Source organism: Falco cherrug, chromosome 14 (genome assembly GCF_023634085.1).
Source record: "Falco cherrug isolate bFalChe1 chromosome 14, bFalChe1.pri, whole genome shotgun sequence".
Taxonomy (NCBI): Eukaryota; Metazoa; Chordata; class Aves; order Falconiformes; family Falconidae; genus Falco; species Falco cherrug.
Genome location: NC_073710.1, coordinates 4,315,335 through 4,335,643, shown reverse-complemented (window position 1 = coordinate 4,335,643; position 20,309 = coordinate 4,315,335). Strand labels below are relative to the sequence as shown.

The window sequence follows — 20,309 nt, the reverse complement described above, 5'->3', positions numbered from 1 at the left end:
ATGCTTTCACTCGTAAGAGGTTTCTTCTACACCATCTGCTACCAAGAAATCTCACAGAAATTGTCTGGTGAGTAATTCTGAACACGCATACTCAGAAAAATTACCAGCTACCGCAAAACAGGAAGGAGGCTAGAAATGACCATGTTTATGAAGTTATTGTTTTACAGCATTTCTCCTTATCTTTCCAATTCTACCTCAGCAACCTCTGGGTTTCCACAGGTAGTCCCTCCGAAGGTTATTGGGCACAGTGACCTACCCGCCTACAGATCACTACAAATAAGTCTTCTGCAATGTTGCTAAGCAGCCCTGTAAGTTTATGGCAACTTTCAGAGTTCTGTGGCTTTTCTTCTTAAACCTTCAATTAAACACAAGAAATCTATACCTCATAAAAAAAGTTATCTACCCACCACATTTGCTGATGGTGCAGAAGATGCATGCTACAGGGGAAAACCCCCTCACCAAAACACTGGCGCTTCAGGAAAGATCACCTCATGGTTCCCAGAAAAGGGTCCATCACCTCCCTGCTCCTGAGCCCTCTGGGGTGGCAACGGTGATCCCAGGGCCAGCAGGCCGCCCTGACAGGAAGTTTCTGGCACTGGCCCAACAGCCCTGCATGCCAGCCCAAGCGTGTCTCCCACCTCAGGCACTGGCGGGGCACCGGCTGCCACCTCAGCCGGCTGGGAAGGCCTTGGCTTTCTGCTGCAACAGCCACGTTTTGTTTTACAGCCATACTTTGAAGATGTGAAACACATGCTTGACTTCCAGCCTACTACTAGGACACGTTTAAAAGGGACTCAAAGTATCTGCTTCAAGACAAGAGCAGGGATCTCGCCGTGGCTGCCCAGGCCAGGGGCTGAGCAGAGCCAGCTGTGGGGCCGCCCGTCCCACACCAGCGACCGAAAGCTGTGTATTCATTTCCCAGAGCCTGTGCGCCAACACCCGACTGTTCAGAAATACCCACATGCCCCAGCTGAGGTGACCTCAACCCAAAATATCAACCACAACACTGACAAGGTCATATCACAAAAAGGAGGTAATATTTGGCCCAACGCACTGACCCCTGCGCTGACAGCCCTAATGCAACAGCACGTGTAAATGGCTGCCTTTTGTTCGCTGCCATGAGGGCAGCGTCGAGCATGCCAAAAAATGGGAGATGTGGGCATGGATGCGCTGTGGAATTGGGCACATTGTGCCACTGATCCTGGTGTGGGAAAACTAGGTCTGATTTTCAGGTAAGGCAGCTTTGGGGTGAGCGTGCTCTACCCATGCTGCTCCAAAACACTGAAATCCCAGCACAGATTGCCTCATTTTAGACTCAAAACCCACCCTCCCTCCTTAAAACTAACACAAAACCAGACACAGAAAACACCATTTGAAGTCTCCGATTGTGGTTATTAGGCTGGAGAAGAGGAGGCTCAGGGAGACCTCTTCACTCGTTACAGCTACCTCAAAGGAAGGCGTAGCAAGGAGGGTGTAGTGAGGAGGGTGTCTGTTTCCTCCTCCAAGTAACGAGCCATCATGGGATGAGAGGAAATGGCCTCAAGTTGTGCCAGGGGAGATGTAGATTGTGTGTTAAGGAAAAATTCCTTCACAGAAAGGGTTGCCAAGCACTGAAACAGCACAAGGAAGCAGCTGAGGCACCATCCCTGCAGGTATTTAAAAGACACACAGATGTGGCACTTGGGGACATGGTTTAATGGTGGACTTGACAGTGCTGTGTTAACAGCTGGACCTGGATCTTAGAGGTCTTTTCCAACTTAAACAATCCTACGATTATTTCTTCCCACCCACCACTCCCAATTGCAACTAGTCTAGAAAGAGATAAAAAAGGACCTTGCTGTAAAACCCAGTGCCTGAAAAGCTTTCAGAAAGACTTAAAATAAGCATTTGTCTCTCTTCATAATGAGTCGAGCTCAGAAGTCACAGAAAGGTCATATCACAAAGGGAGTGGCTCCTGAGGCAAAGGGAAGCCTTTATTACTTTAACTAACATCCTTGAGGGCAATTTCACATCCACAATACAAACTATTCAAACAATGTGCAATGAAAGTAGGTAAATGATCACCTTGTATGTGCTCAGATTTTGATTAGCCATTTTATTTTGCTCTATTTAAAATCTGACAGAGCTAATTCTTTAATCCAATATTTTTAATGTGCTCTGTGATATCAGAAAGATTTTTCTTTTGTCAGCACAGCTGAATGGCATGGTAATTAATAATAATCCTAATGATCAGAGCTTGCAAAATAAATTATTACTGAATAAGCAGAATTAAAGTTCTCTTGTATCTGAAAGTAATGCTTGCATGTCTCTTTAAAGTGTTATATTTAATAGATAAAATTTGACTTGAGTGTGGATGTCTTTCAGATATATCGTGCAGAAATGGGAATGATTTGTAGTATACGGTATGCATTAATACATGTACAGAATTTCTAAAAAGACCTCATATTTTGTACCACCCACCCCACCCCAGCCCCGATGTGGGAGAGGACAAAATAGGTGCTCTGGTTTGTATCATCATCTTTGCAGAGTGTTACATACCCTCTCACTTCTTGGTCTACAGGAGTAGTATTACCTGCTTTGTGTGCAACCTTACCCAAATCATAGCATACCCAAAATTCAGAGGAATAATCATGTTATGTTTTTGTCACAGTAGCTGCCAGTTTTAATACAATAAGAGATTAAATAGGGTAATACATCCTGCATATATAGTTCATCCCATCCAAGAACAATTTAGTATTTTTACTACTACTTGGATGAGAGGGAAACAGAAGACGGGATTACCATTACCATTAATATTTTTAAATACTTAGATGAATAGAAATAGCCAGTCCAGCTCCCATCCAGTATCTGAAAGAAGAAAATAAATGCCCTCTGGTTTTCAATGCTAGCACAGGGCAAGAGCCTAGTTGTCCAGGTACCCATGAGCTTCAGCACTCCAGGAATGTTTTCATGCTACATGGGACCACCCGAGGTGTACTGCAGATACTCTTTGTGGGTTGTTTTACAAGAAATACTTGCATTTTTTTTTCCTGTTTCACACTTTGCGAACGCTTAAAACAGTTCGCACCTGGTGAAAGGACCTTTCCGTCAAACACAATGGAGAGAGAGGCGTTCAGGGGAAGACAACACAAAAATAAAACACAAAATCAAAACTAGTAACAACAACCCCCCAACAAACCCAACACCACAAGAAGACAGTTCCCTTCCCTTCTCTAACATAATCAGTGATTAGTATCATTAATCAAAGGAAAGATGCTTAAGCCAGAAACACTGTTAGAAGGCAATAAAAAAATGTACTTGAGCCAGAATCACTGTGTTAGAAGAGGGTAATGGAAAATGGTGGAGAAAACCAAATGATTTTTAGGGAGTACTAGTGATGAAGAAAACTCCGGGACAAAACCGGTAGTACTAGCTGTTCTTCCATCATGAAGCAGTTCAGGAAAAACACACACCGAATCTGACACCAGGACAAAAGTATCCTTTACCTGCCAGCCCTGGAATGCTCCACTCAGTAAAACGCATGTTGAGGAGACAAGCAAATTCCGAGCCTGCATCTTCAAATTTTGACCCTTTCAACTTTAGGGGTTTATTTCACTTTTTACTTCGAGCAACATCAACTACACATTTACTTCCACAACACAAAATGAAAGACATTCTCACAGGATTCCATGAGGCAGGGCTTTAAGAACAAAAACCCTAATACAGGAATATCACTAGGCTTGCAATAAAATTAAAAGACTTGACATCACTGCTGTGCCACCTTTACTGTTTTGAAAGGCTCTGAAGAGATTTTCTTCTTGGGAAGATCAAATAGAAAATAGGGTCTAAGGACTTGGTCAGTATTCTTTAGTGCCTGCCAAAGCCTCATTCCAGCTCTACTTTTGAAGTCACTAACGTGAGTGCTTACAACACTCAAGTGAAGCACAGATTTATAATATGTTTTTATTTAAAGGGGAGAAATAGCCTACAGTACCAGGCGTGAGATGATATATATCCTGTCTGTTCCGAATGAACTGCTGTAGCAAGCATTAAAAAGGAAAGGTGAGTTTTAAGAATACAGCTTTTAAAAAAAACACTCCACCAGCTAAACCTATTTCATCCCCACTTATATCTTATTTTTAAGAAGGGAAGACAGAATGAATTAAATTGAAAGCCATGTATTAAGTCTTTAGAATTTTCACAGAAGTTTATTGAACAAAACTCCTAAGAAGCTGCTTGCTTTTTTATCCACAGAAACCTATTTATAGGAGCTGAATTCTAATAAACACAGATTGCAGTGCAAAGAAAAAAAGGTCAGCAGTGTGTGCTCAAAGCTTTATTGATGTCTTGTCAATCAATCTTTTATTTTGTTGTTTAAATTTATTTTTTTTTAAGAAAAAAATGCATGTAAGCACTTTTTCTCCTAATAGTGGATTTATTGAGCATTTCAACAAATCAGATCATAGATACAATAAGCAGTGATGGCCGATTATCAACTTTGTGTTTTCAGGTCAGGTTGTAAATTGACCCTGTGTTCGCTTCTCTTCTTTCTGGGGAATAGCTAAGGCCCTTTTCAAATACAATAATTTCCAATAAACTTTTTTTTTCCATGCATTCAACATTCTAGGAGAACAAGCTTAGTGGGGAAAAAAGCAACTCTGCTGGACAAATATATACAGTTGCATATATTGTCTCCTTGTAAACTAGTTAAAATAATAAAGCTGATTTAAATCCAAGAGTGGTGAATCCAAGGTACATAAAACTTGAGAGAATGGCCTTTGAAACCATAGCATTTTCCTCCTAACAGTTGCTGTGAGTTCTGTAGAGCCCAGTAACAGACCTTGGCTCTGATCCTGCACATGAAAGGTGGAGCTGCCAAGCCCTCCCAACTCTGGTTAAGTGGTCACCCCTTCTTTCCAAGGCAAACCAGCCAGCCTTTTCCATCTGGCTGCAATCCTTCCTCAATAGTTTGTTTCCCCAACTTTTCCAACATCACTTTCAGTTTTTTAATTTTGAAAGCCAATGATCAGTACCTGCACACAGTAATTCAGACAGGACTGCCCATGGCATTACTCTATTGTCACCTATTCTTCTGGTAACTTCACCATTCTCTTTAATATTATTTTTTTTACCTGCAGCTTCACACTGAGGCGTCTAAAGTGATAGTGGATTCCCTTGCCTGAGTTGACACAGTTAATTTAGCAGAGTGCAAACAAAGTACAGTGATAGACATTTTTTCCCTCCAGTATACGTTACTTTTCATTCACCTGCCATCAGATTATCTGTGCACTTCTCTAGTTAGGTCTTTTGTTATTATAAGTCTTTTCTTCCTAACATAAAAAATAAGAACATGCAGACAGAAGAAAGCATGGACATTGCCAGAGCCTCTCAGATGCCCAGAGATGATGGAAAATATATTTTACTCCATGAGAAACATCCACTCCACAAAATCCTCCGCAAATTATATAACACTTCCACCTGCAACTCTGCTGATCTCTCTTCCCACCTCTTCCATAATTCAGTATACTTACACAGTCTGAGAAGTAACCTTGATATCCTAGCTGCCAACTTTCTGCTGTGTGGCAGCAGCCTAAGCAAGCATGTAAAGGGGAATCATGCTACTGCTACTGTATTTTGATGGTAACAAAAATACACTACATTTTAAAGCATTATCATTTTTACTACTGCAAGTTTAGAATGCACTGGAGGTGCCACCAGGAGCATGCCTCAGCCTGAATAACTGTGGCAGTTAAATCACTTCTAAAGGAGTGAATGCAAATGAGGTCACAGAAATGCTCTTTGACTGTTGTCACAAAAATCATGAAGTTACCTTCTAAAGGGAGAAATGTTATCACACATAGCAGTGTGTATTGGTAGACCAACTGACACAGCATTTTGGAGTTACTATCCAGTTTGACACCACATACATCTAAATTTTATATTACAAGCATTTGTCTTTTCATCCTAGTGCCTTACAAGACAATGCCATTTTAGAAGTACCAACAACTGGTCCTGAATAAACCCTGTTCTGGTTGGCATTAAAAAGTGACAAGGACAATACACATGACCTGGGGTTTTTTCTTTATTTCATGAGACGAGACTAGCTAATGTAGTTTAATGAGTTAGCTATATAATACTTTTTGAGGGGTCAAAATCAAATTGATTTCAATCTCTTACAAACATTTCATAAGCAGCTTTTAGTTTCTGTAAATGTGTTTGTAATTTACAGATGTTATCTGACCAATTAAAATTAGTCTAAAAGTACTGCTGGAAAGAATTTTGTATTCCATTTTCACATTTTGCCATTGATGGCATTTGAGTAGTTACTGAATACTTTCAGCTGTTGGACTGGATAGCACATTATTATTACTTTTTAAACAGAAGTGGAATAGAACAACAAATAATGTAAATGCACTTCAACATTTAATCTTTTATTAAATTTTCACAACATTTTGACATATACCAGTGGCCACGTGAAAATTCACAACAACAGATAATCAGACCCTACAATGAGCAATAAATCAAATTTTAGTCTCCCCCCCCCAAAAAAAAAAATACAAAAGAAACACTTCAGGAATCTGGTTCTTATTATTTAGACAGCTCTGATTCTGTCTCTCATCATGGAACAAAAAAGCTCTGTCCAGGAAGAAGTCCCTCTGGGACAGATCTTGATGTTTTTTAGATAGTTCAGCTGATATTTTTTTTTTAAAAGAAAATAAAAAGAAAAAAGAAAAAAAAAGGCAGCGAATCTTGCCCTAACAAGATGTTTAGAAAGTTTTTAAAAGGAAGTGTCTGTGGAATTATAAACCGGGACTAGAGCTATTCCAGGACGTTTCAGCATGGTTCATCTCTCAGATGCAGGTCAATGTTTCCCTCACAAGCTAATGCCAAGACAAAAGGTTTCCTCCTCAAGGAACCATTGCCCCACTTTGCTTTCTTTGTCTACATTTATACTATTTGGGGAAGAATGACAAAATATATATTTACAATATTCCTTTAGGATTTAGAACAGTAAGGCTTTCATTTTGTGAAGTAACTTAATGAGGAGGGTATCTGCACTGGGAGAGTCTCCTCCTTTGGAGTGCTGGGCTGTCACTGCAGAAAATTTAGACTCAGATGTAAACTTAACCCTCCACTGTTCACAGGGTGGAATTACATTTATTTTACAAAATTGTTGTAGAAGCCACAAGTTTTCTTCTTCTTGCCAGATCCCTGTAACAGGATGTACATTTCTATTTGTTTTACAAAGCGTAAAACAAAAATGTCATTATATACTTCTATAGTATACAGATTTAAGCCTTCCCTTTGGAGAAGTAAATCAATACTGGTCCAGGATGAAAATAAAACAGCAGCTCTAAGAACAACAGTGGCTCTCCACTTTGAGACATTTACACTAAAATCCTGACTGCACAGAAGTCAATGGCAAGAGTCCAAGTGACACTCGGGTATGAAATTCACCATTCATACCATAGCCAAGCTGCCATGCACTTAGGTAGCAAAGAGCTATTAAGAATCTCAGGTTTCTGTCCTGCTGTATTTAGTTTAACAGTATGTATGAAATATATAAAGATTGACTCGCTCCAGAAATTTTACAAGAGGAAGTTTTCCTTTTCTTTCATTCATTTTCACAGAAAAGATCACAGAGAACAGACGTGGTGGGAAGGGACCTCTGGAGATCATCCAAGTCCAACCCCCACCCTCATTCAAGCAGGGTTAGCTGGAGCAGGGTGCCCATGACCAGCTCCAGTTCAGCTTTCAATACCTCCAGGTATGGAGACCCCACAAACCTCTCTAGGCAACCTGTTCCAATGTTCAACCAGCCTTAAGGTGGAAAAAGTTTGGTGTTTTTTCTTTTGTTTAAATAGAATTTCTATTTGAATTTGTGCCCATTGCCTCTTGTCCTGTCATTGGGCAGCACTGAGAAGAGCCTGCTTCCACCTTCTTAACTACCTCATTAGATATTTGTACACATTAATAAGGTCCCCCTAAGCCCTCTCTTCTCCAGGCTGAACAGCTTCAGCCACCCTTCCTAAGACAGACACTCCTTAATCATCCCTGTGGCCCCTTGCTGAACTCACCCCAGCATGCCCATCACTCTTATACTGGGAAGCCCAGAACAAGCTCTGAATAATTTTACATTCTATACTGTAAAAACTGGGAAATGCAGATATGCATGTATCTGTAAGTGAACTATCCAAACATTTAATTATTATTGCATGCTTTACGTAGGCTTTTTGATGGAAATGATACCATGTAACAGAGAAATCGTGTGAATGCAAAGAGATTCCTTGCCTATGATAAAGTATTTACTTGCCTCTGCCAACACAGCCATTACTATATTTATCCTTCCAGCATCCCTTTGAGGTAAGGAATACTAATACACACATTGTACACATGGAAAACAGAAGGACATAGTGACCTACCTAATATCACACAGGAAGTATGTGGAAGACAAGGAATGTCTGAGCATGAGGCTAAATCTTTTACAGCAGATGTGTGAGATATAAAGTAAAAGACTTAAATTATTAATGGAGAAAACTTACAACGCTGCAGCATTCATAGGAAAGGAATTCCTAGGGTGCATGTTCTGGTTTCCCAACATTTCACATAGCTTCCATGAAAGGATACAGAACTCTTCTCCCCCTATATTTTCATTAAGGTCCTGGCTGGCCTCAGAGTGAAAAAAAAACACTTTAAATCTATTAATGAACTATTGTTTTCTTCTACGTTATCTGTTAGTTTGGGTACTTTCCTATGTCCCTCCAACCGTTATATCCTAGACAGAAAACATAAGCCCTCAGCTTTTATTTTGCCGTGCTAGAACATTTTAAATCCTTTTGCTTCATCTCATAAAACAGGCTTTTCCATTGCCTTAATAATCCTTATGGCCCTTCTCTACATCTGTTCCAGTTTTACTGAACATTCCTGTCCATGGGTGACCAACACTACACAATACTTCTGAGGTTGTACCACAGCCTCTGTAATAGCACTAGCATTTCCTCTCAAAATACCACTCCTAATGCATCTTAAGTTTGCATTGCCTTTTTTACTGCTGCATCATTTCTTAAAATAATTCTCTTTATAACCCACGATACAGAGAAATACAAGCATGGAATCGTTATAATTGAAATATGGTTGGTTTTTAAGGAATTTCTTTGAAGCAGAGAGTAGTGGACACATTTCATAGATTAACCGAGAAGCTTTTTTCAACTGAGAAGCATATGGAGATGTGAGAGAAAAGAAGAGATGGAAAGGGAGAATTGGTGGGTGTTACATACAAATGGAGCAGGAAGATGATAGCATAGGAGTAATGATTTCTTATGTGCAACAGCAGGAGGAGATACACTCCTTTCCCTGCTTGGAAGTTCTCTGAACAGCTTTACACAGATAGAGTCTTGCCTGGTTCTCCTAATTTCTCAACAAAAGGGGCCAGTTACAAGAGCACTTTTTTTAGACAGCTTTCTCTGAGAAAATGGTAGACGCTGATAAAGCAAATACTTCAGGTCTACCTGTTTGAATAATCATTATGCAGGAAGAAGGGTCTGCTTCATCATCCTTTTGGCTCAGTATTCAGAAAGAACTGTACAGCCTGTAAGAGCAGACCTTCACGCTACCATCACAACGATGTTATTGTTGGGAAATAAATAGAAAAATTGCACCTTTTTTTACTTTAATATATCATAAAAATTAAGATAATACCCTCCAATGTATTTACTAAAAGGAAAAAGCAGCTTTTCATACAGATACCACAGTCACAGAGCTAATAAAAATCTATCATCTGAATTCTTTTGGGAAATTCAGGATTTTCTTTCCTATTTTTTGGTCTCTCTAAATAAACACAAAGAATTTCCTATGACAAAAACAAAACAAAACAAAAGACTTAATATCATTATAATACCATTATATACTTTCCTCAATGTGAAATCAATGTATTAATTTTCACAGTACTAAAATATAACATATACTTTATATCATATATGTATTACATAGACCAGGAAATATAAAATGATGCATTCAACATTCCTGAAGTGAAATTAGAAAGCTGACTATTCATTTTGAGTTTTTTATGTAAAGATTTCAGCAGCATCGGCATGATTCTATGACACATCTTTCAGCTTAACTTTTGGGCTTTCAAGTAAAAAAAGTTGTATTGAATTTTATTTTTTTTTAAGCTCTAATGAATGTCAACTGGCTTTTTCATAGGGCAAACCCAGAAATCCTTAGTCAGCCAAAATCCTCATTGATTGCATCCTCTGATGTTAAAAATTATTCATTGCTACTATATTCACAGAAAGGAAGATAATGCTGAAACATGAACAAATATGTATGATTAATCATGCATCTTTTTATACAGTATTTCTTTTTCTTACACACACTCTGGAAAGAGTCACCACTGGATGAAGGGAACAACACATCTTGCTACCCTAACCAAGAACTTTAATCATTTTGCTCTATATAAGAGCTTTCAGGTCAAGAAGAGACAAGGCCATGTAAATGTAAGTGATTCTTAATGAATTATTTACCCATAGCTTTATTAAAGCACAAATAACCATAAAATGACTGCATTGATTCTGAATCCAACATATGACTTATTTCCAAACCCTGAAGAACAATGGTGGGGTGATAGCACATATTTAGCCAGGGCAGTAATTATTACCAGAGTTAGTTATCTTCAAGAGCCACTGTCAATTAATCATCAAACATGTAGGAACAATTGCACGTGACCCAGGAATGCGCTTGCCGCGTCCGAACCACAGCAGGACGGAGGAACCCCACAGCAGCCTTCCTGCTGCCCATGAAACTCCTACTGTATTTCACTCGAACAATGGGAGTGCAATTCTCCTGGTGCCAGTAGATCATACTCAAATAAATCTGAAGTCAGTAGATTAGAAATTGTTCCTGTGGGTCAGGTGAGTGGTTGTCTGTCTAGCCTCTAAGTGGTGTTACTGCTGGCTGTTTCAGAGGTGAAAAAACTCCATGTGTTATGCAGATAGGAAAAAAACTTGCATACAAGGAAAACCCTTTTACACACCTCACTAGTCAAAAACTGCCTTTGCTAGACAGATAGGACCTTACATGACTTCCAAAACTCTAGGTATTATTTTATATCTTCCTCTATATGTACTTATTTCTCTGAGTGTATAATCCATAATTTTCCATGACCTCTATCCTCCTTAAGAATCCCTAAACCAAAACCACTGATGAATAAAGAGATACCTTTTGCACCAAATAAAAACTCACAACTGTAATATATCATTGGTTGGTTTTTGACAAGAATGTACACACAATGTTATTTCCACAGAACCTCTGTAGGGTTAGTATTTCTTAGCTGTCTTTGCTAACTTAAAGTCCAATTCTGTTTCTCTTCTAAGTCTCTTCCTTTCTGCAAAATCTTGTGAAAATGAGTTTTATAGGCTAGGTGATTTCTGAACAATTCCTAAAAACATGAATTAATTCACTTTTCCTTCACTTCTGAATTCACATTGCATTACCTGAACTTTCTAATGTTGTTTTGCCCTTTGATTCTTTCTCCATTTCAAAATTCTTATAGTGCAATTAAAGAACTTTACAAAATAATGCAAATAATCTATATTGCTAATGGGTCTATTTACATCTGTGATTTCTTCTTGCAATACATGCATAATATATGTGATGATACCAAACCTTGCTATGCATGCTGCTGCTTTTTTTTCCCCCCTCAAAATGCATACTAATTACTACAGCAAAATTGAATTTGCCTGTGCATACATTAAGCTTAACCATGCAGTTAGTAAGGAATGAAGCACTGAGAATCAGTTGTGCAACCAAGAAGGAAATATATATTTAAAATCATGGGCAGGATTTTAATTACTTTGTCTGAGAAATAAATTAGTTGATTTCTGCTCAAAGATTAAATAATTCTGAAAGATACTAAGTTGCTTTCCATGCTTAATTAGGGGCCTGACTTCACTGAAAACCTCCTGAAACACCATAATCATTGGCAGTAAAGTATCTACTTAAACTGTTTTCTAGAATGTCACAGCATCTTTGACAGAGAAGTATTATTACTTGAAAAATTTAAGGCATGCAGCAGAAAATGATTGTATTCTTGTATTACAATTTTGTTAATAGATAAATTGTCTAAATCACCACAAAAGACTTGGGAACAATTTACAATGCACCATAAAAATTGATGAATGTGGCAGAAAAACCATTTAGATGAGAAAAGGTATTAAATGTGAAAGAAGAAATTTTAAATTAAGAAAGTCCTGAAATTGGAAAGTAACTGTATCAATTTTGATGAAACGATTCAAATATTCCCTCATCAACATAACTAGTTTGGGGTTTAATACTCATGAAAACCTGCTGTTAAGAGGAAACAGCAGAGAATTTTCTTGTCAATGCATGAACACTCAATGGCAAAAAGAGTAACCATCAAAAAAAAAAAAAAGCCAGTTGCAGCTGGGGAAAAAGTAAAAACTGAAAAGTCAGCGTAAATGCATGGGAGGGTCCGTTTTTGAAATTGCTATGCATGTAGCTAAGATGGTATCAGTATTTCCCTTATAAAACTCCATTTTTAAAGAATTTATATTACTTGACTGTTAAAGTATGTTTTTAGGCAGAAACAAGGACACACTGTGCATGGGAAAATTTGTAAATTAGAAATGGCCTCCAAAATTGCTGCAGCAATTTTCTGCACACAATTGTTTCCATGTGAAAAGATCCTCATTTAGTCATGAAAACAGCAAACTTTAAAAAAAATATAAATTTACCAACTCAGCATTCAATCATAAGTTGTACCATGAGCTTCAGTTATTACTGCTGCTGATATACACACTAATACACCAAAATCCGAAATCTACCAATGCCAGAAAGCAAGCATTGGTAGATTTGTCACAGTATTTCAACATAAATACATGGCAAATTTGAAAGTGTAGGTTTGGGAGTAAACTTTAAATCAACCTAGGGATTATTTAGTAGAATCTCAAACCAGAAACAATTTTCTTTCTGAACACACAGTTGTGTCCCTTGGCAAATACGCCAAAAGCAGCAGCAAAATGAGGCGGCTTTAGGTTTTTAATATATTTTTCAAATATTAATTTTTATTCCCTAAGTGAATAATGTGAACAAAGTCATATCAGCTGACTCTCTATCCCCAAACTCATTGTTTTGGCCTTACACTCCCAGCTATTCTACTTTTTTAACCAGCTAGGTTTTTTGGAAGATAGAATCAATTTTACAAACCATCGTGTGTGTATTAATAAAGACAATACAATTACAAAAAACATCATCACTTTTAAAAAAGATAAACAGCTCTCTTAATCCAAAATGTCAAAGCAATTATCTACATTTTGTTACATGAAAAAGTCTTTTTTTTTGTAAAAAAACAGCATGATGTTAGGAATCCATGCCAATAAATTACATAGCCAAGCAGAGCAAAGGTGCTAAACTGTTTCTAGTTTCAATGGAGAACACACATGCACTGAGCAGCAAGTATTTTTCATTCCCCTAAATCCTCTGTTCCTGTGCAACGCAGGTAAATAGATGAATGGGACGTGCCAGATCAGTTACTGATCTTGCTCAGCAATATGTCTTTAACAGTGACAGAACAAGACTCTCTGGAATAAAGCACAAGAAATCTTAATATCGGAAATCATATCTTCCTCCAGAAAGAGTTCCCTACAACCATTTCAACGTTACTTTGTTGCGTGTATGCATGCACATGTATACACACACACACCTAAGTTTCAAAATGATTCCTCTATTAGCTGTTTGTTCTAGCACATGCATTCTCCTGAAATACTCCTGTGAAGGCAGTTTCTGCAGCATCTCCCCACAGACTTTGGAAGAAAGAACACTGTTTTTCGTTTTTTGGAGCTTGGACACCAGTTAAGCTATTCTGCGTGCACATGGCCCGAGTGCAATCTACAAATGCAGAACCCTTGCGCTCTTAATAAAGAATCCGTTTTAGCTTAGAGAGGTGGAGGCCTCCTGTATTATTACCCACCATGTGGTACATGAAACAACTCTCTGTCAGGCCTGAAGGCTCACAGCACCGAGGGCTGGAGGCACACAGATGAAAAGACAACGCTGGCCAAAGACTGATTATGATGCAAAGCTATTTGCTATTTGGAATTGAAGCCGGGCTCATCATGACAAGCCTGGAAGCAATACTAATCCACTGATGCCTGAGCCATTTATAAAGTTTGAAATTCACATTTTTGGAGGTATTTTCTCCCGCTGCTTTAGACTGTGTGCAACTAGTCCTAATCTCTCACAACAACTGAGCTGCCTATGCCACTGCAGCCACCAACCCTTTCTATATGCACATATTTTCTAATATGACCATTATATTACTATACACCACTATTCAAAATTTAGAGAATAAGAGGCATATTTAAATGGAAAAAAAAAAAAAAAAAAGCCTTTTTCCCCCTAAACAGTTTAGGAAGACAACCTAGTATTCTAGATTTGAAATCAAAACCCTTAGCCACCACATGTTTTTCTCTCCCACTAATTGTTATTATGTGATCAGTTTTATTTTTCCCTGGTTTTGCCTCTTAACTGTAAATTCACAAACTTGAGAACAAGGCTGCTTCCCAAGGGACTTCTCTCCAAGACCTTTTGGTTCTAGTACTAGATCTTTAAAACATGGGATGAAACACAATATATACATCAACATTACATTCTTTTGAACTGCATCAGCACAGTCTTAACAGCCTTTTTTTTTTTTTTTTAATACCTGCTGTTTCAGAACAAGGCAGGAACCAAAGTGGAAAGGAAAAATGCGGTGTCCTTGCCTTTCCAAAAGAATCCCCCCTCTTAATGGAAAATATTTAGTGAACTACTATACTAATACTGTGTAAAGAAACACAATAAAATTTGTGAAGAGCAAGCAATGCCTCTTCATCACTCACCAGTTCATTGATCACTCAATTTCAGTCCAGAAGGGTTCCTTCCGTACCTGGAGTCATGCAAACCACTCAAAAATGGGAAAGAAGCCTGAATTTGAATGCAACTGCTTACTTCTCCTAGGACAAGACCTTTTAGCTGGTTTAAAGGAGTCAAACCACTAATTGTGCCTTAAAACCGTTACAAGATTAGAAAGGGGCTGCAGCTGTGGAAAAAGAGATCACACCTGCCAGGCATAACCTGAAGCCATAAGCCTAACAGGTGTAGGAACTTTTTTGAAAATGAGCCTTAACAGCAAGCAAGGCATGCATACTAGCTCTGATGCCACTCCTGCGGGACTCTGCCTTCCACTCAGGTGATTTAACTATGTAGCTACAACACAATTTTAGTATTTGACTGCCTACACACATGCAGATGAGCAGCAAAATTACAGAGTAGGTAAAGAGAGTCTAAGCACAAAGCTCATTCTGCATGCGAAGAACAGTGCCTCGTGTCTTCAGGTGTGCCCTTCTCTGCCTTGTGGCACAGTTAATGGAAATGCAAGGTGAGGCCACTTTGCGTGGCCTGCAAGATGGAAGTAGATGAAACTGGATGTAGCCAAAGGCAAGCACTGGTCAGTGGCAAAGTAGAGCTTGTTTCATTCCTTGGACCCAGGCTAGCTGGGCTTCACCACTGCTTCTGCAAGCTCTAGTGCTGTGGAGACTTCCACGGGGGAAGATCAGATGCTACAAACTAAATTTATGCCTCTGATGCTTCCAACTTTTTCTGGAGCTGAAGCCTGGCAATTCACAGAGCCCTAATCACTTCTCACACAACCTGTCCTTCACGGCCCCTGAGGGCCCCCAGTGCTTGTGGTTTCAGCCTGACTCAGACCTGGGGGGAAAATTAATTCCCCCAAATCTAAAACTCAAGGTGTGTGTCCCCATTTTCTGCAATATTTTAACTCAAGCAGTGTTTTCTCCTGAAAGGACTTCTCTTCAAACTCCCTGCTCCTAAGAAAAGCCAGTGCAAAGGACAGAATTCACAGAAGGAAAAACAAAGTCACCTGGAGGGGAACTAATACAAATACAAGTCACCTGCACCTCAAACCATATTGACTCTGCCCTCTCATCTCTCCCACAGACCTTACTATTAACATGGCTCATTGTACTGCCAGATTCTGGATTAACAGAGAACTCCTTATTAGATATAACACCCAGTTTCAAAGAACTCACATTGATTGTATACTTTAGCCCATCCTTAAACCAGCTCAAATACTTCAATCATTTGCTGAAAGGAGGCTGTAGGTGCTTATATAAAGTCAGTCAGTGATTACTCACCTAATTTTAGCACCCGCAATAATACCAATGTAGACAGAAGTCTTCTTCCCAAACAATATGCAGACAGAACAGCAAGAGTTAAACAGTTTTAAAAATATATTTTCCTACAGCTTCCCTGTGAAGAATGCTTAGCAAAGACTTCTTTCTAACCTAGCCATCTAGGGCTTAATGCAATTGTTGAAGAAACTGGGCTGCTTTCAGTTCTTTTCATATGACAAAATGTTTAAGCATTTGGAACCAAGGTTTCACAACTGTACTTTCTAAGCTGACAACAATGGACATATGTACAACTCATTTAAGACTAATACAAAGAACAATATAATTTTATAGCCGTAGATTAACTATCCACAGGAGGCAGGCTTGGCCAGCCTTGTAGCATGTTCCCTACTTTATGCATATTGATAGTTTTTCTCTTCCAGGAAATACTGTGGCTGGGAAGAGAATTTTGTTTCACTGTCTTAAAACTATTTTTCTTTCTTGACTTGGAGATGCCAGTAAGGTGGAAATATTTTTGAGAAGTCTCTTATTCAAAACACTAGTATAGTTTTATTTCTAGTGTACAAGTACTGGGTTTTTTTCATGCTGTATTATACTCAGTCCACACGATAATGAAGTAATTGTGCTTAGAAAGCCAAATATTAACACTGTGGCCCTACCAAGGTAATCTTTCTCAACACAGCGGCAATGCTGTGGTTCAGCAAGCCACTGAATTTGGCTCAGGAATGATAGGAACTACCTTCTGAGCCATGGTATATTTTCCTAAAACACAAGTGCTGAGGGCTCAGCTCGCAGAGTGAGCCGATAACAGACCTTGTCCCTCAAGGTACATAAATACTCTCTACTCTTCAGTGGGACTACTCCTGTGTACCCATGTATGGATGTTTGCAGAACAAACAGCACAATTTGTATTTAAAGTACCAGTTGGTAAGACTTAGCATATCCACATAAACACCTGAGCTCAACATACAAAAAAGACGTGCTAATCCATGCACCAACCCAGAAAAACACAAAGTGGGCAGTGTTTTTTGTAGATACAAGCAATGCAAGCCCTCTCCTCAAAATTCCAACTTTTAGACTGAAAGATGCAAACCCCACCAAATTCTGTTGCTTTCCATTAAAGCCACAGCTGCCTTAGTCCATCCATCCATCCCCCTGGATGGACTTTATCAATAAAGTTGAGTTCTTTTTCCCAACTCATCACTGTCCCATCTAGCCCTCACCTCAATGTTTTGACGTGCTGAAGTACTTAGGAGGTTCTTGGTGTTTTGTAAAATTTTGGGATGACACGCCTCTCCTTAAGATTCTCCCCTTCCTTAGTACAAATTCAGCCTGTAAGGCTACCACACCTTTAGTAGCTAAGTCTATAAGTATTTCTATTTGTTAATGAAGTATAATGGTTGGGCTGAATTTATCAAAATTTTACTGTTTTAATCGTACATGGATATTGCATTATCTAAGCCACTTCCACTACTAAAAAACAGTTCTGAAAAATTCCTACTACCTATAAATTTAAATCTGTCCATTAAATTACCATTAATATTTAGACTTACTTAGTAAGAAATACACATGGTACTCAGTGTTTTAAAGACAATTACTCAGCCTATAGGCCTCTTGCCCTAATTGCTGTTGGTATTTTTACAAACTTTCTTCAACTAGTTTTTCTTTGCAGTGATGTGTCACCAATTATTTCTGTTCAGCCTGGATGTTTCACATTACTTATCCAGTTAGATAGCTGTCTTAGATTTGAATTGTTTCGCCATTTTTGGAACTCAATCCCTTGTAAAATGTTGTTCCCTACTTTCAGGGTGGTTCCCAGCCAACCATCGTGGTATTGTTCTGAGGGTAGGTCGCAATCAGTTAGCATTTCTATATCCTAGCAACTTCACTATATTGTAACATCAGAACAATGGTTTCCCTGAGCACATTGGCTCACATCACCTTTCCCTTGGTAGGTCAGATAGCAATCACTATTTCAGCAGAGGCACTGTGATTGAAAACACTGGCATCATTCCTGCATTGGAGTGTCTCTGCTAAGAGTCATAGATTTATTCATTGATCAAAATGAGTCCCCTAACCAAAGCTCCAGGAAGCACTTTTACCTGTGCTTAATTTTCAGTCTGTGGGCAGTTTCATATGTTCTAAACGTCTGTGTTTTCCAGGAGTCCTTGGCAGACATCGTGAAGTTTGGAAGACTTGCTCTAAACTGCTAGTCCCAGAAAGCCTCCCCATTTTCCTACGCATTTCAAGGGACCAGTATCAGCATACCATGAAGTAATACAGGAATGAATACTCTGTCTTGCTATGTTCCTGCAGCATCTAGCAGATTCTTATCATCAATAATATTATTGCCAATAATATTTGGAAGAAGCCTCCTTTATTGCCTCTATTGTTTGCCAAAAATGCTCCCCCTCCCCTCCCATCTTTTTTTTTTTTTTTTTTTAAGTCTGGACACACAGGACAGAACATGTTGGTAACATTGTAAAAACTCTTTTTTCATCTAAAGTGACAGAGCTTTCCCCCAGGGCACCAGCAGAAAACAGCAAAACTCTGGACCTAAGTTAATAAGTAAGAGCAAAACAACTAAAACCTTGGGATTTACCACTTCTTCCAATTGTGATTTTCCAGAATGCCTGTTCATGAGTATTTATTATTTACCTTTTAGCTTCACGGTGTTTCCTTTTCACTTGGGATACGAGTTATTGCTTTGCAAATTGTATATTAATATTGCTTACCGACAAATACTTTAGGTATTATCCCAGGGGCAGTGCTGTATGCATTTCAATGAACATTTGAACTTTTAAAATTCAGTAGCATTTATTTTAACCAGAACTAAAAGACAAAGCTGAATTGCAATTTTGTTGATCAGTCTACATCTACATATACTTAAGGAGGAGAGACTGAAGCAGGGCAAAATTCACTCCTATGCAGAAGACTTGCATTTAGCTTGTGTTCCATTTAAAACTTCCCAACAACAGACCTTACAGGCTTGAAAAAGCTAGTCCTGACACATGCCACGAAGGGAAAATATTAGCTTTAGCTAGGGAGGAGCAAACCAAAATGTATTTAAGATACAAATATCTGCTTAGAAAATTTGGGACTGTTAACAACTTTTGAAGAAACCTGGCAGACTAGTTTATAAAACAAGCAGTTGTTCCCTCTTTGGGTATTAGTAAGACATCATAAGAGAATTAGAAGAGCTAAAGTATTCTCAGATGTTTGCAGTGATCACTCCCCAGTTGAGTGTTTGGAAAATCCAACGTGTAAAATTTCCCATAAACAAAAGCTTTTTAAAAATGTCAATTCTGAGATGTTCTTGGCTGAGATTGCTGGAACAAATAGGAATAGGTCTATGAACATAAATAGCTGATGTGGACTGTCCTCAGGAATATTTGTGCTAATAAGCCAAAGATAAAGAAAAGTAAAAAAGTAAAATTACAATGCTAAAAGTGACAGGGCTGGGAAATCTGGAGGTGGGATTGCCTGTCCATTTTTGCTCATCCTGTTGCAACTCATTATGGTAGAACATGTAATATAAAACCTGACACCAGACACTAATCCCAGAATGAAACCACAGTTTGAATGCTTCCAACAAAGTTGTATAAAACCCGTGTGTGAACCTATCTTCTTGCACAAATGGTCTTGCTGGCCTCACCCCAAGTCTTTCGTGCAGTAGTAACTGAATGTGCCTTTCACAGAGATCTTTCTCCAGTTTCTGCTAGTCACAAAAGCTGGTTGAACCTTTTTCCTTTCAGAAAAAAAATCATGGATCAAATTTAAATTCCAGGAAAGTCTGCCTATGAGATGACATGCAAAGTTTTGGAAATATAACTGTGAGCAGCAGGAGCAGAAGGGACAAAGCCCAAACTCTAGGAAAAAAGAAGAGACAGTTTCTTACCTTTCTGTCATGATTTGATTAGCAGCAACAGACTCCAAGTTTGATTTCTGGCTCTCCTCTCAGAAACCTAGGAAAATTAAACCAAATTTGTTGAGTGTTCAATGAGTGATACTTTCATCTTTGCCAGTGAATGAAAAAGCGTAACTTCACTGGAGGAACAGAGGAGAAAAGAATAAAAAAATACATTCACTGAACAACTGTCTTTCCCCCCAAAGTATGATAAT

The 20,309-nt window shown here is 38.7% G+C and overlaps 1 long non-coding RNA gene across 3 annotated transcripts in view; it reads right to left on the bottom strand.

Annotated features, from left to right (window-relative positions):
- LOC129737328 (uncharacterized) overlaps positions 1-20,309 on the bottom strand; it is a 770,208-nt gene that overhangs the window by 233,484 nt on the left and 516,415 nt on the right. For all 3 annotated transcript variants that reach the window (XR_008735059.1, XR_008735060.1, XR_008735061.1), the window contains exon 6: positions 20,086-20,152. This is a non-coding gene — a long non-coding RNA (uncharacterized LOC129737328). The remainder of the gene's footprint in view (positions 1-20,085; positions 20,153-20,309) is intronic.